The sequence below is a fragment of the Podarcis muralis genome, chromosome 4, assembly GCF_964188315.1.
Source record: "Podarcis muralis chromosome 4, rPodMur119.hap1.1, whole genome shotgun sequence".
NCBI lineage: Eukaryota > Metazoa > Chordata > Lepidosauria > Squamata > Lacertidae > Podarcis > Podarcis muralis.
This window is the reverse complement of record NC_135658.1, coordinates 55045103-55051102: the sequence shown is the minus strand read 5'-3', so window position 1 is coordinate 55051102 and position 6000 is coordinate 55045103.

Sequence of the window (6000 nt, the reverse complement as noted above, 5' to 3'; positions counted from 1 at the left end):
TACAGTGAAATCTAATATTTAACACATCTGGGAAAACATCCCTCCCCTACCTGTGATGTTGGGCATAAGAAAGCCCACCTACAGGCTCGGCTCAGTTTACATTTAGCAGACTCTCATGCATGGTAAGGGAGGAAGTAGCAAAGGAGAAAGAAAATGCAGATTCCTCTCTCCAAGGTAGCACTTAGCCCCTGTCTTACACAGTGGACTCTTCCAGCTCTCACCTGGGAGCTTTCCCAATCTCTCATACTGGGAGGTATTCCCTTCCCTGCCTCTCACTCATGGTCCTTCACCAGCCATCCACTACCTTCCTGTGTGTCTGCGTTCACACAGACTGTAGAGCCAGAGGACAGCTGTAGGAGTTCATCATTCTCAGGAGCGCCAGGGAAGGAGTCTAAAACACCAGAATGATCAGTTCTAATACTTTATTAAAGAAGAGAAATAGACTTACAGCAGAAGCAGCCTGTTAGTTACCCTTGCCCTTACAGACATTGGATGGATGCTACAGCAAGTAGGCACCATAGCAAGGAGATGGCTTGTCCCCACTCAGCCCAAAGTGCATACATTCTTTATATGTCACACTGTATAGTGTGACATATAAAAGCAGTATATGTCACACTGCCTAACTAGATGGGAACACAGGTGGCCGATACTCCAAACATTACTGATGTTTCCCGCTTTCTGGGCTCAGAGTCCAGCATCTCAGATCCACAGATTAGGATATCAAAGCATGGATAAACATATACGAACTACTTCCAATTAATTGAAGGGCTATCTTGGGTGCCAAGATGGCATATGCACAGTCTCCAGATCAGTTAACCTTGGGTTGCAACACAGTATGTAATGCTTGGACCCAAAAACAGTCCAAAGCAGGGGACACCAAAAGAAAAGAAATGAAAAGAAAAGAAAAGAAGAAAAATAAAAATGACTTCCAGTTTTCCACCTTCCCACAGTTACATAAAATAAATTACTTAAAATATTCACTCTAGAATGATATCCAACTGATCATTTTGGGCAGGATATACTGTATAACAAGACAAGCCATACCTCATGTGGAGACAGGCACCCAGAAGACAGCTTCAATACCATGGCGCTGGTGCATCAGAGGAGGAGGCAAGTAGCTCACCAGCACCATTGGTGGGCCACTGTAGTTGCTTGACTGAACTGTACTTTTCACCTACAAATTAAAATGGGAAATTTAGCCTGCAATCCTAAGGGTACAACTTGAGAGCTGACTGCATCAAGATGTACAGGACTCACTTCAGAATGTGTGTGAGAGTGTGTGTGCGTTTCAGATTGGAATGTAGATCTATCATGTGGGACAAAGCTTGCTCCCATGCAGAATTTACGCCTCTTGTGTGGCTTTCACCATTATAATTATTTTTCCGGGCACTCCCAGAAAAATGGTGTGGGATTCTTGTGCAAATAGGGTCTTGATCTACAAAAGCCTCTCTTCTGAAGTAGTGCAGAGGGGAAGGAGAGATCCCCTTGAACTCACATTCTGAAGCACAATGAGCACACGAGTTATTTGTACAATGAAGTGTGTGAACTGTTTGATGTGTTTCTTTTTCAGTAAGGCTAAATGAAAGCTTTCCATCACTGGAGCCATCAGTCTCTCCTCCTCTGGAACTCATTTGGAAGCAGAGAAGGCTGCTGATAGCTCTCAGTGATCTTTGACCATGCCGCTTTGAGTCTGTGATACCTACGGAAGGGAGAGTGAGATCATCCTATCCCTCTCAGCTATGGATGGGGAAGAAATTTGGTTCAGTTCACATTTTAAGGCAAATTTGCCCCAATGAATCCTTCCTGAAATGACACAAAATGCAGCCATCCTTCAAAAGGGGCGCTTCTCCAAATTTGGCAGTGCAGTTCTCCAGCCAAAAATTCATATGGTAGGAGAAAGCATGCATAAAAAAAAACGTTCCTTAGTGAAAATAGCGTCCCAAAATGCATTATAGTAGGGGAAATTGCTGGCAAAAACATGCATATTATGCAGAACTGAATTCAAGCTAAATTAAAGCTAAAATAATGAATTTTCCTGAGGTGTTTATATGCGTGTGTATGTGTAAATGTGGAGAACTGAACTTAGGATTGTAAAAATGAGAAACAGGCTGCACACATACATTTAAAGCACATTGCTTCCCCTTCTCATTGTAGGAATTGTAGTTAATAAGGGTGCTGGGAATTGTAGCTCTGTGAGGGGTAAACTACAGTTCCCAGGATTCTTTGGGGAAAGCAATGTGTTTTACGTGTGCTTTCAATGCCTCAAGTGGATGGAACCGTGGAGAGAAACCAAAACTGACAGATTTGCTCACCCCTGCACTCAAGACATATGCACATTGTTAAAGGTTAGAGCAGATGAACCTGTTGTTTCTGAATTGATCTGGTGGCAAAAATAGATTAGGAAGAAGGAACTGGGTAGAATTGCCATAAATCGTAAGGGGGATTTGGAGGTCTAAACTGAAACTCAGTTAGTGTAGCCGTGGCGGTATCCCTGTTATCGATTACCTCGCAATATATGGTCTCTGTTTTTATTTGCAGCTGTTGGAGTTATATTTTAAGCTGATTGTATGGATTTGCCATGGTCTGTGGCAAGCACAATCCATTTATTGATGATGATTACCTGAATTTTGAATTAGCCCTCTCACCAGTCCCTTGGTGGTCTAACTGGGATGTTTAAACCCATTTTCCACTTGCCTCGAACGTTTCATAAGGTTGGCTGGGAGCAATCGCACCATGTGCATTTTTACTGCATTGTGCATAGAAGAGAACTAATCAGCTCTGGCTGCCTCACAGCTGCTTTGGGATGCAGAACCTTTGGAGCTCACAAGCCAGTCTCATTCAGGAATGTTTCCAGGCTGGCTTTCCTTTTGCTTTGCTCAGGACTTATGGACGGGAAAACATCACAATGAAATTACTATAACAAGCGGCAGGAAGAGAGGACATGTAACAAAAGGGTCAAGAGTGAACATCCCCAGCTCCCTAGCTATGCCACCTGCACTGTGTGAGTGGCATGAAACAATGACTCCCCCCCCCTTTCCACCAGAGCAATTTCCCCATTAAAAAAAAATTTAAATCTAAATGCAATTCAGATTTTATGTGGGCTATTTGCTTTAATTGAAATGCCCACATGAAGCCTGAATGCCAAATGGCCCACATAAAACCTGAAAGGAACTGCTGCAAGTTTGCAGAGGGCTCCTCATTCAACACATACCATGCTTGCTGAGTTAGATCAGGAGTCAGCAAACTTTTTCATCAGGGGGCCGGTCCACTGTCCCTCAGACCTTGTGGGGGGCCGGAGTATATTTGGGGTGGGGGGGAATGAACGAATTCCTATGCCCCACAAATAACCCAGAGATTCACTTTAAATAAAAGCACACATTCTGCTCATATAAAAACACCAGGCAGGCCCCACAAATAACCCAGAGATGCATTTTAAATAAAAGGACACATTCTACTCATGTAAAAACATGCTGATTCCCGGACCATCTGCGGGCCAGATTTAGAAGGTGATTGGGCCAGATCTGGCCCCCGGGCCTTAGTTTGCTTACCCATGAGTTAGATGGTTGGGGTGTTTGCAAAGGGAACTGTAATGCGTTTTCTTAAGGTGCAATCACGTGCCTCTGTGTGCCTGTCCTGTTCATGAGTGTGTGGGCACAAGGGTGTGTGGGGTGGCAACACCAACTGAGGTCATGTGGTCCCCAAATGGTTGGCCAAAGGTGAATGTGGCCCTAGGCCTGGGGAGTGGGAGGTTAGCCACCTCTGAGCTAGACACTATATATAGCAGAAGTAATTTCAGGTTTAGGTATGGTTGTTACATTTTTCCAAGGGGGGGTCCCTCACTCTAACCCCAAGGCTTCATCCCGTGTTCCTCCAATAAATTTAGAGTAAAAGGGGTGGCAGGAAAGGAACTAACTATGGGGTTGTCCAGCACCACCCACCAAGAGTGGGTCCAGGAGGGAGATAATTGGCACAGGAAGGAACAACTTTGTTGACTCAGCCCACGTGATCTCCATTTCTAAGTTTACCAGGGAGTGGTGATATTGAGCTAAGGAGGCATTATCTAGCATGCTGGTCTGTGACATAATAACTAGCCCATAGTGACTAGTCAAGCCATTCTGGGCTCTGGTGAAGTCTCTCCCTATAACAGAGAATGCAGCAGGATGCAAGCTGATGGATTCCTTCTGGGTAAGTATTAGCTTATCCTACATAATGTTTCAGATATGTTTGTGAATCAAAGTTGGGGGGTTTTTAAATAAAACACTCAAACCATATCTTCTTACGCCATCTATTATATACTTGGAGCCTCACCAAGAAAAGGAAATAAGTTTCCAAGTTTTATGTGGCAACAGATTAGTGGAAGGGTGAAAGGTAGCTGCTTAAAAGCATAATTATCTGTTTTGACTGCTTTCTAATTGCTACATTTGAGGCACTGTTTATAATTCCTTTCATTATTGATTTCAGACCTCCTGGTGGTTAGAAAAAGAGGCTGTTTCGATAAGGTGTGCCCTATCTGTGGTTTCGCACACATCTGATAACAATAAAAAAGTAGGTGGCGGCCCAATGATCTGCGTGTTTATTTGGAAGCAGATTGCAGTGAGTTTGACAGAGTTTACCACCAAGCTGGGGAAGTTGCCAGTAAGAAGACATGCAGTGCACCAAACAGCCATCTTGGGGGCAAATCACCACCATCATCCAATGAATGCTGTGAGTATTAGTTGTTGTATTTTAATTTTATTCTTCTTTTCAATGTGGCGGGCAGGACCTAAGGCTTTGAGCCTCCACTGTTAATATGCCAGTGCGTGATGAACCACAGAACAAGAAATGAAGTTTGGGGGTCTGAATGTCTGGGAGTCAATAAATTAAAGGTGAATGGATTTTAGGGGTCTAAATGGGAAATTGAATTGGGAGGGTTTGAGTGGAACCTGAATGTTGTGAGGGTTAAACTAGCAGAAAGTGGATAGCCATGGGAGATCTGGTGGGCTCTGAATGTTTTAGATAAAATTTATTGAAAAGAACTTTGTTGGTGGGTTGGGGGAAATATTTGGGAGCGTCTAGATAGGCTTTGAATGGTCTGCTGTAAATTAATTGAAGGGGAATTGATTTTGGAGTTTGGAACTCAGACACAGGATTAAACTTGCCCTCAGTTTATGATTTCGTTTCAAACAAGTAACCAGCAGATGCCTCTAGGACACTGACAATAATGGCATGAAGGCACATTGTATACCCCCCCATTTGGAGATCTACTGCCCCTGATCATGGTTGGCAATATTTTGCTATCATGATGGTGAAGCCAGAGAGAGACATAATGGGGATTTCAACTGAGAAGTTACAGTAAGAACGGGTAAGTTGAGAGAGAAACAGTTAGATAGGGAGAGGCAGAATTAGTACTGAATAGGCTATGACTTGGGACGCGGGTGGCGCTGTGGGTTAAAGCCTCAGCGCCTAGGACTTGCCGATCGAAAGGTCGGCGGTTCGAATCCCTGCGGCGGGGTGCGCTCCCATCGCTCGGTCCCAGCGCCTGCCAACCTAGCAGTTCGAAAGCACCCTTGGGTGCAAGTAGATAAATAGGGATCACTTACTAGCGGGAAGGTAAACGGCGTTCCGTGTGCTGTGCTGGCTCGCCAGATGCAGCTTGTCATGCTGGCCACGTGACTCGGAAGTGTCTGCGGACAGCGCTGGCTCCCGGCCTCTAGAGTGAGATGAGCGCACAACCCTAGAGTCTGGCAAGACTGGCCCGTATGGGCAGGGGTACCTTTACCTTTACCTTTACCTTTAGGCTATGACTTAGTGGACTTCAATATAGTTATAGGGAGGGGGAGACTGCAGTTAGGAATCCAGCTACAGAATAATGAACCAATGCACCCTAAATGTGCACACTCTTCTGGCATTCACATCATCTTTGTAACAATTGGACAAGATGAGATTTTTTATCATTCATTCTGGCTACAAATTCTGATCGACAGGGTTATTTGCTCCCTCCCTCTCCCCCATATAGGTTAA